At 49.5% G+C, this 14,075-nt stretch overlaps 2 non-coding genes across 2 annotated transcripts; both read right to left on the bottom strand.

Annotated features, from left to right (window-relative positions):
• Nucleotides 1-4,684: 4,684 nt before the first annotated feature.
• TRNAC-GCA lies at nucleotides 4,685-4,756 on the bottom strand. The gene has a single exon. It is a non-coding gene; the product is annotated as a tRNA-Cys (tRNA).
• A 6,774-nt stretch (nucleotides 4,757-11,530) lies between these two features.
• TRNAT-AGU lies at nucleotides 11,531-11,604 on the bottom strand. Its single transcript has one exon. It is a non-coding gene; the product is annotated as a tRNA-Thr (tRNA).
• Nucleotides 11,605-14,075: the final 2,471 nt, after the last annotated feature.

Here is a 14,075-nt window from a genome sequence, read left to right as displayed (position 1 = left end):
AAATCTGTTACTCTCTCAAAGAAGGAGATCAAGTTGGTTTGGCACGATCTACCTTTCGTAAATCCATGCTGTAATCTATCCCAGTTGCCATCGGCCTCATGCTCCGGAACCACTCTCTCTTTTAAGATTTTTTCCATGACTTTGCATACTACAGATGTTAGACTAACAGGCCTATAATTTCCCGGGCCACTTTTTTTCCCCTTCTTGAATATAGGAACTACATTAGCTAATCTCCAATCAGCCGGTACAATCCCCGAATTTAGGGATTTATTAAAGATTATCGCTAACGGGCTAGCAATATCCCTCGCCAATTCCCTTAATATTCTAGGATGAAGATTATCCGGGCCCCCCGATTTACTTCCGTTAAGCTGTTCAAGTTTGGCTTCTACCTCAGATACCGTAATGTCTACCCCCATATCTTCATTCCCATCGGTCCCTCTATCACTATTCCTTAGCCCTTCATTAGCCTCATTAAAGACCGAGGCAAAGTATTCGTTCAGATATTGTGCCATTCCAAGATTATCCCTAATCTCCACTCCGTTTAAAGTTTTAAGCGGTCCCACTTCTTCTTTCTTGGTTTTCTTCCTATTTATATGGCTAAAAAACCGTTTGCTATTGGTTTTAATCCCCTTCGCTAGGTCCATCTCCACTCGTCGCTTTGCCTTTCTCACAGCTTCCCTGCACCCTCTGACCTCAATAAGGTAGGTTTCCTTGCTGATCCCTCCCATTTTCCACTCCTGGTACGCTTTCTGTTTTTTCTTAATGACCCCTCTAAGACGCTTGCTCATCCAGCTCGGTCTAAAACTGCTACCTACGAGCCGTTTCCCCCTTCTCGGGATACATGCCTCTGACAACTCCTGCAACTTCAACCTGAAGTAACCCCAGGCGTCATCTGCCCTTAGATCCCTAAATATGTTAGCCCAGTCCACTTCCCTAACTAGTCGCCTTAATTTAGTAAAATTAGCCCTTTTGAAATCATACACCCTAGTCTCAGATGCACTATTGATTATCCTCCCATTTATTTGGAAACGAATTAGCTCATGATCACTTGAGCCAAGGTTGTCCCCTACAACAATGTCCTCAACAAGGTCCTCGTTACTCACCAAAATCAAATCTAAAATGGCATCCCCCCTCATCGGTTCAGCAACCACTTGATGAAGGAATTCATTAGCTATCACGTCTAGGAAAAGCTGAGCCCTATTATTATTACTAGCATTTGTTTCCCAATCTATATCCGGGAAGTTAAAGTCCCCCATGATCAAGCAGTTCCTATTAGTGTTTACCTCCTTAAAAACATTAAAGAGCTCTCTATCCATCTCTAAGCTAGCTCCTGGCGGTCTATAGCACACCCCAATCACTATCCCGGGTGAGGCTCTGGTAGTTTTCTTCCCCAATGTGACCATTGCCCAAACGGACTCTGTATTGTCCATTGCAGTGCTAGTTATCTCATTACATTTTACCTCATTATTGATATACAGTGCTACTCCCCCACCTTTACCTTTGCATCGGTCTTTCCTAAACAGCACATACCCTTCCATACCTGTACTCCAGTCATGGCTACCGTTCCACCATGTTTTTGTTATTCCTACGATATCCGGTTTCAATTCCCGGACCAGGAGCTCCAGTTCCTCCATTTTGTTACCTAAGCTTCTCGCATTGGTGAACAAACATCCTAATTTTTCCTGTTGGGCTCCTCTCACTGTTTTCACCCAACTCGGTAGGGACACAGTACTTCCAGTATGACTTGTAGATCTAGAATCTGTCCCCCCCCCCTCTTCTTTACACGTAACCGCCCCCCTCTGGCTATATCTGTTGTTATCTTGTTGTCCTCACTCCCAATGTGATAATTTGGCGTGGAGAGCACTAGGACCTCTCCCGACCGTCTCCCCCCAGTGTCTAGTTTAAAGCTCTTTTAATCAGATGAGCCAGCCTCCCTCCTAGAAGTCTACTTCCTTCCCTACTTAGGTGGAGCCCATCCCTTGAGAACAGTTGTCTGTCCCCAAAAGCCTCCCAGTGCCCATACATCCCAAAGCCCTCCTTGTAACACCACTCCCTCAGCCAACTATTAATCGTCACGATCCTCTCACCCCTTTGGCGCCCTTCCCTAGGGACAGGTAGAATCCCACTAAAGATCACCTGAGCCTCAATTTCCTTGAGCGTCTTACCCAACCTGGCATAGTCTCCCTTGATCCTCTCTAGCGAGAATCTAGCCGTGTCATTCGTTCCTACATGAAGGATGATCAAAGGGTTCTTACCCGCTCCTCTTAGGATCCTTTTCAACCTCAGGTCCACATCCCGTATTTTAGCACCCAGTAGACAGCACACCCTTCTGTTCTCCGGATCGGCCCTGGTCACAGGCCTGTCCAACCTTCGCAGTATGGAATCCCCAATCACATAGACCTGCCTTCGCCTGGGGACAGCACGGTCCTCTAACCTATCCCCCGTTCCCCCTGGTTGCAAGCTCCTTCCATTCCTATCATCCCTTGTGGTTCCCCTTAAGCCATCCTGTATCCTCCCTGGGCCCAAACTTGGTGCTACTTCCATCGAATCCTCCCCTTTTTCTATGGGACTGGCCGCTCGCCTCTTTTTCTTTGGCCTCCCACCGTCAGCTACCACCTGCTGTACCCCTTCCTCATTCTCCAAACCTTCAAACCTGTTCCTTAGCTCAATTTCCCCCTCACTGGCTCTCCTTTTCCTTGGCCTGCTTCTCACGGTCACATGCTTCCACCGCCCATCTTCCTCCTCTGGTGGTCCCCCTTCCTTGGCCTCAGCCCCTGCTCCCCCCTGTGCCCCTGGGCGTTCCCCTTCGGTTACTGCTTGCCATTGCTCCATCAGCTGCTCGAACCCCCTTCTATTCTCTATCAGGGTTTCTACCTGCAGCTCTAGGCCCTGGATCTTTTACTCCAGCAGCTCTATTAGGCGACACTTCATGCATATATAGTACTGTTCTGGGTCCCCTGCTAGGACCAGGTACATACCGCAGCTGCTGCATGCTCTCATCCTCGGTGTGTCCTCTGCTGCTTGGCTCATGGCTGCTGGCTGCTGCTGTCTTGGCTCCGCTTGGTGTTCTTACCTGGGGGGCGCAGGGCCTCCCCTTCCACCTCCCCCTGCCAACTCCCACGCTAACTCCCCTGTTGGCAGCCCTGTTTGCTGCCTCCTGTGCCGCTGCCTGGCTGGGCGGCCGCTTTTATAGGCCCCTCCTAGCCTGGCTCCTCCCCCTACTCAGGGCTCAGCCAATCCTGGCTCAGCTGCCCCTTCAGCAGCCTGCCCCTCCAGGCCTCTACAGCGAGATACAAACACTATGCAAAGACACTCACCTGCTCCTCCAATGGCAACTCCCACGCTAACTCCCCTGTTGGCAGCCCTGTTTGCTGCCTCCTGTGCCGCTGCTCTGAGTCTGGGTCTCTGAGGTTTCCCTGGCCCCTCGCCCCTGTCCTGCCTGGCTGATGTCAGCATCTCTCTGTGAGGTCACCACCTCCCCACCACCTTTGACCAATAGGCTGAGGTCCTGCCAAAGGCCTTTGTGATGTCACTGCCGCACCCCTCCCTTGCTGGGCTAATGTCCAGCTCCTGGCCAGGCACTTTGCAGGTTTGAGCTGCTCCCTGGGGATCACCCCACTCAAGGAGCGTTCGTTCTAGGCAGCAACCCGGCTAGACAGGGAAACATCAGACGCTGCTCCCAATGCTACACTCAGTTTTTCAGAAATTAGTCGACTTTATGGCCAGAAGACACCATTAGAGCATCTAATCTGACCCCCTGCATATCACAGGCCTCCTGTAGGACACAAGAGCTACTTTTGAGGCAAACACATTCCAGAAAGGCATCTAGTCTTCATGAAATGACATCAGGAGACGGAGACTCCACCACTTTCCTTGGTAGCTTGTTCCTGTGGTGAATCATCCTCGCTGTTGAATTTTTGTGCCTTAGTTGTAATATGAATTTGTCTCTTTTCACCTTCCAGCCATTGGCTCTTGTTAGGCCTTTCTCTGCTCGATTCAAGAGCCCTTTAATACCCAATCTTATCTCTCCATTAAGGCACTTCAACACTTCAGTGAAGTCACCTTTCAATCTTCTTTTGATAAGCTAAACAGGTTGAGCTCTTTCAATAGCTCACTAGAAGGTATTTTTTCCAGTCCTCAGAACATTAGGTGGCTCTTTGCTGCCCCAGCTCCAATTTCACAACATCTTTTTCAAACGAGGACACCAAAACTGGAGGCAGTATTCCAGTATCAGTCTCACTGATGCCGTGTCACCTCCTGTGACATTATTGACATAATCTGTAACTGTATAGCTCACCGTTGCGACCACTGTTCTATATTTGCAGCCAATATTACAGAGAAGTGGTCGTGTAAGGGGTCTATGGAGAGGTTCTGACTGGCTGATTATAATGATGCTATCTCTAGATGTGTATCGTTTTTTTGTAGTTGACATTATGAATATTAGCTCTATGCTGCCTGTATTTCAAACTTGTGCTCTGCTTCAGGGAATGATACCTTTGTTTAATTGATGAAAACATAAACTAGACACTTAGAGGACTGGAACTGATTTCAGCTGATGGACAGCTTTGCTAGGTTTTTATGCATTTGGACAGCAAAATGTTGAGTGTTCACATTCATTTCAAGCATCCTCGTATGGTGGAGCTCCTGAACATAATGGAGAATGGAAATGTTTTTCTTTTCTTTAAGAGGGCACTTGGGTTTGAACAAAGGACCACTTGATCTGCAATCAAACACTCTACCACTGAGCTATACCCCCATTACAACAAGAGTATGGAATCGTGATCTCCAGGACTTTGAAGGACAGACCCTGCTTCATCGAGCTCCTTTGCCATTCCCAGACCACAGGTGGTTTTAAAAATGGGGTTTGATTAAACTTCTTAAATGTGGTAAACACCACAGCTTGCACACCCACCGATATAGCTTCTCCCCATGACAGAGCTGCCACCTCCTGGGGAAGTGGATTGACTACACCAACAGGAAAACGCTCCCCCCTCAGCATGGAGCAGTGGTTCTCAAGCTGTGGGTCAGGACCACAAAGTGGGTTGTGATCCTGTTTTAATGGGGTCACCAGGGCTGGCATTAGACTTGTTGGGTCCTGGGGCTGAAGCCAAAAGTCTGAGCCCCCCAACCCAGGGCTGAATCCCTCAGGCTTTGGTTTTGCCCTCCCCCCACTGGGGCTCAGTTTTTGGCACCCCCCCACCCCCCCGAGTGGAGGGGCTTGGTCTCTCTTTCCAGGGCTATGTATTAAGTTATTTTGGCAGAAGGAGGTTGCAGTGAAAGGACGTTTGAGAAACCCTGGCATAGAGCATCTCCATTACTGAGCTGCAGCAGCATAGACTCACTGTTTGAAATATTGACCTGGCCTTAGCCTCTGAATATATCTAGGCTTGGCTCCCTATGGCACCATGGGTGATCAGACCCTGGAAGTACAGCCATGGAGACACCACACACCAGCCTTGCCTAGCTGGCAAGGATCAAACCTTCACAGAAAGACACCCATGGTTTTCTAGTTCAGCTCCCTAAGGCCTCAGCCACAACCACTTAACACAGGGGCCTTTCTACACTCTGGTTCTGTTCTCACTGAAGGGTCATTACAAATTGTTTGCTCAGACCAGCTTCCCCAGCACACTCACTGCTGTGCAGCTCTGTACATGTGGCCATGGCTGAACAGCAAGAATTCCTGCCCATTTCCCTACTGGCTGGAGCATGATGAGGGTGTGTTTGTGGTTAATGATGTTGCTGTAGATTGTTCATTCCCTGCCCTGGTAATTCAGACAGTCCCTTTTCCCGTTGTATTGCCAGCACCGCTGTGAGTCCAATAACAGAGGCAGGTTTTCTCTGGGCACTGAGATTTTTGAGAGCATTGGTGGCTCCTTTCTTTCCTCACCCTGGAGTAATCTCAGCTTTTTATTCCATCCTTGATGACTCATGGAATAACAGCAGTAGCATGAAGAGGAGAGTGAATATCTCACTGCCAGGGGGAAGGTGGACGCATCCCCTCTGTCTGACCATTGTCATTGCAGGAGAGAAGGTTTCAGTGGAATCGAATGCCCTGGCTCAGACAATAGACACAGGGAGGTTTTGCTGTTCATGGATCTGTGCAAAGGAAATTGTGTGTCTGTGTGAAAATGAGGAGGGATATGAAATGCCCACGTGGTGGTGCCTAAGGCAGAAGGGAACCCTAGAGGATTAGAACAGGATAAGTTCTCAAGCAACATGTTTCTTACTTTGCCCGTCTGTTAGTTTTGATGATTATCAATGGAAAGATTTTGCCATTGGGTTCTGTGTTTACACAGAAATTGACATTTACCAACAAATACGTAATTCTTCCTAGTCTGCTGGTGGTGAGTTTAGAGGGACACACTCACTCCTCCCACCCCCATGCCAGGCCTGTGCTCTCCAGAATGTCAACTTCCCACAGAGCTGGGATCCTTCCTCATCTCCCCCAGGACCACTGCCCCACCCCACTTCTGGGATCCCCTTCCAACACTGTCCAACTCCCTGCTGGCAGGATCCTTCCCATTCCTTTCATTTCCTGCCTCCCCTCTGAGCAAAAGCTCTGCATTGTTCCCACACTGGGAATTGAACCCAGGCCGCCTGGGTGAAAAACCAGGAATCCAAATCATGAGATCATACAGGACTTGTATAATCAATAGCACATTTACACATTCACACCTAATAATTCAAAGTAGCCATTCAAAAACCTTCAAAACAGACTTCAAAGAGAAATTGCAGAGTTACAATTGATTTGCAAACTTAACACCATTAATTTGAGCTTGAATAAGGACTGGGAGTAGCTGGCTCACGACAAAAGCAATTTTCCTCTCTTGGTATTGACACCTCCCATCAATTATGGGGAGAGGACCACATCCACCCTGACTGAATTAGCCTTCAACACTGGTTCTCCCTTGTACGGTAACTCCCATCACTTCATGTTCCAATCTATATTTATGCCTCTATCTGCAATTTGCACTCCATGCATCTGAAGAAGTGGGCTTTACCCACGAACGCTTATGCCCAAATAAATCTGTTAGTCCTTAAGGTGCCACCGACTCCTCATTGCTTTTAATACTAAGCTGATCTTAACCCTTTCAGTACCCTTGCAAACTCAGATGCTTCTCACCACAGGCTGGCTGGTGGCTTTTCAGCCAGGCTCTCCCTTTCATCAGCACTTCAGTTGCTTGGTGTGGGGTGGCTGTAGATGTAGGTGACAGAGAGAGATAAAGCCTAGCAAATGTCTCTCCTTTTATCATGTCCTTTCTTCCTCATGGCTTTGCCCCCTCCCCTTCAGAGTCAGGTGAGCATCACTGCGTCTCTCCAAGCAAGTCTGAGCAATTCCTGGGGTGTCCTCATGCAGGTGAGTCATTGCATTGTAGCTCCTTGCTGGACAATGACTGTCGATTGGTTGTTTGACACCCTGTCCGGGTGTTGGTTATTTTCCTTGCTGTTGCCACTAGGAGCTAATATTTGGCTGACTCCCCACCTTGCAGCACAGTGACAATCACACTGCACAATTCTCATGACTTCATATGCATGAGTGGTCTACATCTATGGGTAGAGAAGTGACTTTCAGCCGATCATATCCTTTCCTGATACCTTACAAGTCATGCTCTATATGTAAGATCACGATGATTATGGGGGTTACAGCCGCTCCCCGAAAGGTATAGAATGTCACACTGAGATTCTGTGTTCATTTGTTCTGTAACAGCATTACAGAGATCCAATGACTGACCAATGGCATTTCCAAGTGCTAAAATAGCAAGTGATGTCTGTCTCTCATTGGCCATCAGCGACTGAAGATGTGGTTTAATGAGCTGGAGCTTCAAGGCGAGGGTGGCTCTGTCCACTGCCTTCCATTGCGCTGCTGGGCCCCAAGTCCCTGGTGACCAATATGTGACGCTGGGAGAAGAGAGTGGAGTGGCAAGTGGCGGCAGGACTTTTGCCACCAGGGTCTAGCTGCCCAACTTCCTCCTGGTATTGCTGGCTCCCCGTTGCCTTCAGGTAACCCAGGAACTAAGGCAGGAATAGGGCGAGGAAGCAAGTAAAGCCGAGCAAGGAAGGCAAAAGTGAATCTTGTCTGCATGGGCCGTTCGCAATGACGTCCTTTTTCTGTGCCACAGCTGACAACAACATCCCAGACAGAAAAGCAGGAGGCCAAAAAGAAACTGAGCAGCTGCTGAAGTAGCTCAGTTGGGAGCGTGCTAGACTAACACGCTCGTCTATCCCCCTTTGTGCACGGGTGGGATGTTTTCTGAAAGTGCAGCAGTTCCTTTAACTGCCACGAGTCCCTCATTTCAGGCTATGCATCAGGAAAAGACAGCATGGGCTTCTGCACCGAGTTGGCCCCCCTGACCTTTCATTCTTCTCTTGCTCTTTGTCAGCAAGGGGAAGAAAAAGAAGCTCTCCCTCAAGCTGGAGTCACAAGGGCGACGTAAGGACGACTTCCTGAGCGCCGGCTCCAGTCCTCTGCTCTGCCAGCTGACCTATTGAAGGGCTGTCACCACTTTCTCCAGGTTTGTCCATCGGTCTGTGCCAGGGTGAGCAAGAACCAAGCAGATGGTGTTTCTGTAGTGTAGTGGTTATTGCATTTGCCTAACATGCAAAAGGTCCCTGGTTCAAAACCAGGCAGAAATATGCTGGCTTCCTTTTCCCAGATCCCCTTGCTGTTCAGGAAGGCCTCCTCCTTCTCCTATTGGCCTGTCCCTGGGATAACTCCAACCCCTGCATGACAGAGGGTGCTGACAGCAGTGGAGAAAGCACCTTGGCGTCAGGCTGGAGAACCTAGAGGAGTGCGGCGTGTCACCTTTTGGAGGCTTGGGGCTTGGCCTCCTCTGCCCTGGGAGGTTGGCCGGTGGAGGCCGGCTCTTCCTGCTGGCCTCCTCTGCGTGACTTGCCAAAGGAGGAAGTGAGGCAGGAATGGGGGAAAAGAGGAAAGTCGAGCTGAGGAAGGCAGGGCAGAAAGTAAGTGCCTCAGTGCGGCTCAGTGGGGTTAGTAGAGCATCACCATTCGTTCTGCAAAGCCGGGGGAGGTGCTGTTGGCTGCTGGGAGGCAGAATCCTGTGCCTGCCTCTTGGCTTCCCAGGGATGGCGCCTTGCAGCCCAGGAGAAGCGGGGTTCTAGGGGGACGGAAAAGCAGCAATGGCGAGGTTGAGTGGGCTCCTTTCTGGCCCAGATGGTGGGCTGTGGTGGGGCGTTGGGAGTTGCCTGTAAGCCATAAGTGGACTTGGTGCAGTGAAAACCGCTGCTCCATTCTGGCTGACCTGGGGGCGCCATTGATGACATGGGAGTGGGGGCAGGGCGCTGGCTGTGAGCAAATGGGATCCAGGAAGCCCCAGCCTGCCCCTCCAGGGGCCCAGTCTTCTTCTTCTCTCCTGCCATGGGGAGCCCGGCCTTAAGCCTACCCAGCATGTGCTGCAGCTCGAGCATTAAGCCTTCCTGCGTGGCCCGTGCTGGAGCTGACCCTGGACCCCGTGGGGCACTGTTGGGGGAAATCCCAACTGCAAATAATTCTGGCCACAAGATCAACCCATTGGGTCGAATGGGGCAAGCTGGAGGCCTGGTGCCTTAGTCCGTGGGGCCAGCAGGTCAAGCCATTTTCCTGCATGTGGGGGAGGCAGCCGCTGTGGTTCGCCCTTCCTGCTCCCTGTGCTGCTGCACCCTAAAATCCCTGTCGGCCGGCAAGATGGGCTGGGAGCCTGGAGAGGAGGCAAAGGTGGCCCAAGCCCCTCGGCCCCTGCCCCTGCCCCGGCAGCCCACAGAGACCTGATGCCTCCCAAGTGACACACGGAGATGTGCCAGCAGCGCTAAGGCGGCTCCTGCCCACTCTGCCCTCCCTCCCTGCCACACTGCTCCTGGAAGTGGCCGGCATATCCCTGCAGCCCTGAGTGCAAACTGCACAGCTGACCCGCCTCGTATCCCACTGCCTAGGAGCCACTGCCGGAGAGTGTGTGCCAGTCACTTTGGGAGCTGTGCTGCCCGAGGAAAGCACCTCTGCACCCCTACCCCTGCCCCAGCACAGAGGCTCCCTGTGTCTTGAACAAGCACTTTCAAGGATTGGCCAAGAACTTCTGCTCAGTTTCTGTGAAAGAGACACAAAAAAGGGAGCCCAACGGACAAGTTTAGTTCGCAAGCACAAACTGGCAGGGCCAAGCCTGGATCTCTCAGTTACTCAGAAGGCTCTTCAGCCAGCACTTCCCAAAGGCCAGTCTCTAGAGGCTTTTGTGACATGATGTACTTCAAACTAGCTCCCTGTAGCTCACATAGTCATCATTCATATATGGCTGTGATATGTCCTACAAACCATTCCATGTAAGTTATCGTATGAAAAGTCATGATCTGCTGAAATCGGTTATTCTGTCCAAATATGTATAGCATGAGGGTGTGTGAAGTTATGCATTTTGCTGTATGGTTGTTACTGAAATAGGCTATAATTTTGCTAGTGACCCCTGCCGAGGAGGGTGTTCAACAGCCATGAATCAGCAGAGGAATTGTAATTAAGGGATTTCCATTTCAGTGACAGATGCCCAAACACAACACTGTGGGGACCGCTCAAGTCTATGACTCAGTTGCACAAGACCACACCAGGAGGATTCCCCAACCTAGTGACTCAGCAGAGCCCACCCGGACACGTCTGGGCAAATGTCTCTTAGACACTTGAACTAAGGATATAAAATAGGAGACTGTGGCATCATGTTTTTGCCTTTCTCCTCCCCCACCTATTCTGGAAGCAGCAGGAATCCTGAGAAAATGAAGGTCATCTGAGGACAGTAATCCAGGTTTTAGGGGGAATTCTATGTATTAAGGAGGGTAACATCCAGTAGGATGAGAAAATTGCTTGACCTAACTACTGCCTAGTGTAATAAGGTGTAAAGTTTACATTTTGCTGTGGTCATAAAGTGCTTAGTGCTCTGCGTTCTGGCCTCAAGAGCCATGGATGCATGTTGAGTTACGATGACCTTTTCCTTGTCTCCACATTTCTTATGTGCCTCCTTCTGACACTTGTCAGAAAAAACAACTGGTTTCTTTTGCAAGCATTTGCATTGCAAGGCAGATGCAGTCTTCTCTGTTTCCGCAAAAGAGTCACCAAAAGGTGGGAAGAGCAGACACATTTGTTAAGGCACTACTGGGAGCTGCATCCCTAACTCCACTTTACCTGGCAGGTGAGTCACCCAGCTTAGCCACGGTGCGACTCTCTGGGACTTTTCTCCCAACCGCTCCATTTTTCATCAGTGACAATCAAAAGGAAGGTGACATGACATCTGTGTGTGAACATCTCCAGGGAATCACAAGGATGTGTGGCGCAGGCTCTCGTGTTGCAGCAATTGCAGTCGAAGCAACCGCCATGCCAATGCCAGTCATAGCAGCGTTTTCATCAACTCCAGGTTTATGATTTGATTGTTTCCAATGCTTCTCTCCAAAGAAGCCTTTTCCTTAGCAAGCAATGACTTGGATACCAAGGGAAGCATCTTCTGTTTCCTAGGAAGACACAGGAAAATGTGAGCAGAGGAGACAAAAACCATACACCAAACCAAAGCACCACTGGGAGTTGAACCCAGGATCTCCTGTTTACTAGACAAGTGCTTTAGCCAGCTAAGCCATGGTGCCTGCCTGAAGAAAGTATTTGCAACTGTTTCATTTGATGGTTCAAGTCAACACCTGCAAATTTGAAAGTACAGACGTTCCCCATTTCCCTCAAGACTTGCAGACCTTGAGGTGTCTGGCTCTCTGTGCACAGAAAGCCACAGCTGAGTAGACAGAGGGCTTCTAACATGTGCCTCTCCCACCAGTCACTGTGATCAGATAATGGTTAGTGATCTGTGTTTCAGTCGCAGCAACCTCGGCTCAGTTCTGAGTCATGGTAACCTTTCCTTCAGCTCCAGACTTCTCATTTGCCACTTTCCATGTGTGGTCGGCTGTCTGCCTGAAACAAGCAGGAGAAAGATTAAGGCAGCCTTGAAGAGGCTGTGCAGAACCCAGACTATCAAGAAAGGGCTTATTGGGAGAGCCAATCAGGAGAAGGCTTGCTGGAGCAGCCCATATATAAAGAGCTGCTCAGCACAGCAAGAGTTAGTCACTCCTTGGAGTTTGAGGAGGGAGGATTGGCTGCCAGGAAGGAAGGAGCCGGGAGGGCACCATGATCAGAGTAGTGCTGGGGTAACGGGTGCATGAGTGACCTCCTGGCTGACTACTGCCAGACTAAGGCCCTGATACAAAGGTGGAGGAAGGTTCTAGGTCTGTTGGGAAATGGTTCAGGGAAACAGATGGCAGGGTTGGAGGTTCACACTTTTTGCCTCAGTAGCCACTGACACAGGTGGCTACACCCTGGACTGCAGCCGGCCACTGAGGCAAGTGTCTGGGTAGAGGACACCCCCACCCACCCAGCAGGGGGGAGAGAACTGAGTGGGGCACAGCCAGAGGGCTGTGTCCATAAGAGGACACTGAAGTCCTGAGAGCAACATGGGTCCTAATGATAGAACCGATGGTGGCCAGACGCTACTAGATGAAGGCGCACCGGTGAAGCAGAGCTAATTGCTAGGATGGTCAGCAGGAGGTGCTGCAGTGAGGCATGCCCCATAGCACCAAGACTCAGCGGCAAGGAAGGCTCTCTCTGTCTTGAACAAGCACTTAGAAGGATTCTGCTGACAGATCTTTTCTTTTTCTGAAAAGAGATACAAAAAAAGGAGCCAACAGACACACTAGGTTCGGCAAGGAAGAACTGCCAGGCCAAGCCAGGCTCTCCTGGTTAGTAGGAAGGTTCTTCAGCCAGCTCTTCCCAAAGATCACTGTCTAGAGACCTTTTAATAGCCACTGCAGATGTTCACCACAAAAGAAATGCCAAAATGGAGTTCTCCACTGCCTGCAGCCATCACACTACCAGGAGTTCTGTGCACAGAGAGGCCCCTGCTGGTGGGAAAAGGCTTTGGTAGAGACTCTTCTGACACCACCCGTTCTCATATAGTGTTTAGCGCTCTGTGTTGTGGCTTCAGCATCCACAGATGCCAGTTCAATTGGGGGACATTTTTCCTGCCTCCACATTTGTCTAATGGCTCCTTTCAACACTTGTCACCAAAAAGACCTGTTTCTTTTGCAAGCGATGTACAGCTAGGCAAAGGCAGTCGTCTCCATTTCCTCAAAAGATCACCAAGCTGTGGGGAGAGGAGACACATTCAGCCAAGCTGGATGCTGAATCTCCTCTTTATTCAGCAGGTGTCTGTGAAGGACATAAATCTCCACCGCGTACATGTCAAGAATAGGACTTTATTACACACAGTGCTGGCGGAGTGGGCTTATTAGGCTCAGAGACACTGTTAATTAATTAATTACAATAGAATATATAGATTTTCCATGGGCGGGGGAAAGTGACAGGCTAGGCAGTTCCACACCCCGGGACAGGTTTTGCAAGACAGGATAAGCACATTAGCCAATGGTTAACAGATTAGATAATATCTCCACCCATGGTCTCAAGTTACCAATTTAACATTTCATGAATACTTTGATAAAATGTTATTAGTATAAAATATATATGTTGAATTCTGATTTGGGATCCATAGGAATGGAGCAACTCCTTTGATTGTCCAACAGGTACATTCCTAGGGGTTAAAGCAAAGAAAGAGTGAAAGTCTTTGGCAATAAAGATTGTTTTCTGTGTGTCTTAAGGCAGGCATTGGTCCCTTGGAAGGGAGGTGGAAGGATGCCATATGTTATACTGACGTGCCAACTTTTCATAAACTCAAGGTTGGATCTGTGGGAAGAACGTCTCCCTAAAGAAGAAACAAACACAATAGGAATAGGGATTCTTTGTTCAGTCTGCAATTCTGAATAAGACACAATCATTTAGTTCTAAGCTCCAACACCTGGCAATTTGCTGACCAGGCCTATCTTAGCAAGCAAGGCTTTCTGTTTACCCAGCTTTCTCTTAGCTGGTCACTATTTGCTAGGCCTCTGGTCCTTGACCATACTCTGGACTTTGGGTCTGGAAAAGAACTGGCACAATCCATAGACCAGGTTGTTATACAAAACACAGATGGATTTGCAAAGTTCTTGGTTCAGGCTTGTAACAGTGATGGAATAAACTG

The sequence above is a fragment of the Mauremys reevesii genome, linkage group 14 (genome assembly GCF_016161935.1).
Source record: "Mauremys reevesii isolate NIE-2019 linkage group 14, ASM1616193v1, whole genome shotgun sequence".
NCBI lineage: Eukaryota > Metazoa > Chordata > Testudines > Geoemydidae > Mauremys > Mauremys reevesii.
This window is presented reverse-complemented; position numbering and strand designations above follow the sequence as displayed.